Genomic DNA, 3,322 nt, shown 5'->3' with positions numbered 1-3,322 from the left:
TATGTAACTGAGGATAGACTTGAACTTCTAGTCCTCCATCTTCCACTTCCCACATGCTTCCACTTCCCACCACGCCCACTTTATGCCATGGTAGGGATGGAATCTAGGGATTCATGTGTGCTAGGAAAGTATTCTACGAACTGAACTGCATGCCCACCCCAATTCTTAATGTTTCAAAAATATATTTTCATTTATTTATTTGAGAGAGAGAGAAGGAGAGAGAGTGAGAGAGGCAGATAGAGAATGGGTGCACCAGGCCCTCTAGCCACTGTAAACAAATTCCAGGGCTGGAGAGATGGCTTAGCGGTTAAGCGCTTGCCTGTGAAGCCTAAGGACCCTGGTTCGAGGCTTGGTTCCCCAGGTCCCACGTTAGCCAGATACACAAGGGGGCGCATGCATCTGGAGTTCATTTGCAGAGGCTGGAAGCCCTGGCGCGCCCATTCTCTCTCTCTCCCTCTACCTGTCTTTCTCTCTGTGTCTGTCTCTCTCAAATAAATAAATAAAAAATTTAAAAACAAAAACAACAACAACAACAAAAAAACGAATTCCAGACACATGTGCCACCTTGTGCATCTGGCATACATGAGTCCTGGGGAATCAAACCTAGGACCTTTGGCTTTGCAGGCAAATACCTTAACCACTAAGCCATTTCTCCAATCCCTTGATGATTTTATATAATCATCATAACACAAATTACATCCTTAGCAGTAAATATTCTGAAGGAGATAAAAAAAAAAAAAGAAACACGCAAAAAGGCAGAAGTGACTCTTGGTTGGCAGCCTCTAGCAATTCCTACGAGGCTCAATTCAATGGGCAGGTCTTCTGGGCTGCTGCTCCCTCAGTTAATGGGCATTACCCAAAGTCCACCATGAAGGGCAAACTTGACTACTTAGAAAAATGGAATGGAATGTGGTGCATCTATCCACATATTTTCCAAAGTCCTGGAGAACCAGTTACTTCAGACTACTAAACTAGTGGAGAGTCATTTGGAATCTAAAATTCAGAAACTGGATCAGAGAAAGGGGACTTGAGGCACCGGGAAAAGCTCAATAGCAGAAACAATGGCTTTCAAAACGACTTGGGGACTACAGACGAATTCCTCGTGAGAGGACTTCTTTCAAGAAGTGAAGGAAAGTAAACAAGTGGTTTGCCATTTCTACAAACTCTACTGTCAGGTGTAAAATATTAGACACTTGGCAATATTGTACAAGAAACATCTGGAAACCAAGTTTCTACAGCTGAATGGGGAAAAAACACTTTTCCTTTGTGAGAAACTGTATATCAAAGTCGTTCCCACACTAGCACTTTAAAAAAAAAAAGAGAGAGAAAACACAGGATTATGTTGTTGGATTTACTGACCTCGGAAATGCAGAAGACTTTCCCACAGAAACTTTAGAATGGAGGCTTGGTTGCTCCAGCATTATTAACAACAGTGGAAATGGAATGGAACAACCATTTCAGAGCCAAAAGAAATTTGGGACACACTTCACAAAGCTGGTAAAGAAAAGTATCTGGGGAAAAATATGATTCAGATTCCAATGATGATTAGAGATCAGTTATAATTCTGTTTATTTTTGTTGACTTCACATTTAAGTGTTTCCTATGTTCTTTTGATTTTGATCCATTGATCATTTAATACTCGTATTTTGGCATTTTATACAGTTCATCACGTGGAAGGGTGTCTTTGCTATTTTCTGTATGAGGCCATTGTAACAATTGAAATCAACTTTGGGGGAGTTTTTAAAATACCTAAAAAGGGGACCTGGGGAAATGGCTCAGCAGTTAAAGGCGCTAGCTTAAATTACCTCAAAAGGATCTGGATTCTATTTTTAAAACTGATTTGAGGGCTGGAGAGATGGCTTAGCGGTTAAGTGCTCGCCTATGAAGCCTAAGGACCCTGGTTTGAGGATCGATTTCCCAGGACCCACATTAGCCAGATGCACAAGGGGGTGCACGCGTCTGGAGTTCATTTGCAGTGGTTGGAGGCCCTGGCGGGCCCCTCCCCTCTCTCTCTGCCTCTTTCTCTCTCTGTCACTCTCAAATAAATAAATAAATAAACAAAAAAAATTTAAAAAACTGATTTGAGCATAATATGACTCTTACATATTTATTTCATTTGTAGTTGTGTGTTTAATCTGTTAAATTAGAAATAGGAATTTAGCAAACTATTCCAGGACTATTTCTAGATTAGCATTGTTCATACAACATTGCTGTAACAAATACACTTGCAATTAAATTACAAACTTCACTTGTGAGTATTTGAAAACTGCTAAAGACTTGCCCACCTACTCTGGAAACATATACACACCAAATACACAAAGCAAGGGGCTGGAAAGATGGCTTAGTGATTAAGACACTTGCCTGTAAAACCCAGTGACCACAGTTCAATTCCACAGTGCCCATGTAAAGTCAGATGCACAAAGTGGCACAGGCATATGGAGTTTGTTTGCAGTGGCCAGAGGCCATGGTGTGCCCATTATTTCTCTCTTTCTCTCACTGTCTGTCTGTCTCAGCTTGTACATAAATAAAAATATTTTAAAGCCCTTTAAAAAATAACCCTAACTGTAAATGTTTGTTTAAATGGAACAAATTTTCTTCTTATTAGAAAACCAAAAGTTAGTAATTGTATCACATTTTAATCTACATTTTTAAATGGATATCCTAACATCTCTCACTGCTATATATACAACATTATTAATAGTTCCTCATGCTTTATCAAAATGAAACCTTTAATTTGTTTTTTAGGCTTTTCAAACACATACACTAGTCCAGTATTTTAATAAAATGCACTAACAGATATTGAGCATAATATTGTTACATATAAGGTACCATTCCAAGTTTCCATGTAAGAGAAATAGCAATGTTGATTTGTTCTCAAAAGTTCTAACTGTCCCATCTCATTTAACTTGTCTATTTCCTTTAAGTTGAATCATTTGTAAGAGTAGCATCAAGCCGGGCGTGGTGCTGCACGCCTTTAATCCCAGTACTCAGGAGGTAGAGGTAGAAGGATCACTGTGAGATCAAGGCCACCTTGAGACTACAGATGAATTCCAGATCAGCCTGAGCTAGAGTGAGATCCTACCTCAAAAAAACAAAAACAAACAAACAAAAAAAAAGAGTAGCATCAATGTTTTTAGTTGTGTTGGGAATATATAAAAAGGAGAACCAACACCAAGGGAAGTGTCATAAATAGAAATGCACTATGTTGAAATACAAACCAAACCACTAAAGTTTGGGGCTAGAGTTGTATTTTCAACATAGAGCTTGAGTTGCCTGCTTCCTGAAGCCACTTTGAATCAGAGGTCTCTGTAGGCCTTTATAC

At 39.2% G+C, this 3,322-nt stretch overlaps 1 pseudogene; it reads left to right on the top strand.

Moving 5' to 3' along the window:
• Positions 1-902: 902 nt before the first annotated feature.
• On the top strand, positions 903-1,549 carry LOC101610819 (annotated as a pseudogene).
• Positions 1,550-3,322: the final 1,773 nt, after the last annotated feature.

Source organism: Jaculus jaculus, chromosome 1, assembly GCF_020740685.1.
Source record: "Jaculus jaculus isolate mJacJac1 chromosome 1, mJacJac1.mat.Y.cur, whole genome shotgun sequence".
NCBI lineage: Eukaryota > Metazoa > Chordata > Mammalia > Rodentia > Dipodidae > Jaculus > Jaculus jaculus.
Note: the sequence above shows the minus strand (reverse complement) of the source record. Positions and strands in the feature narration are given on the sequence as shown.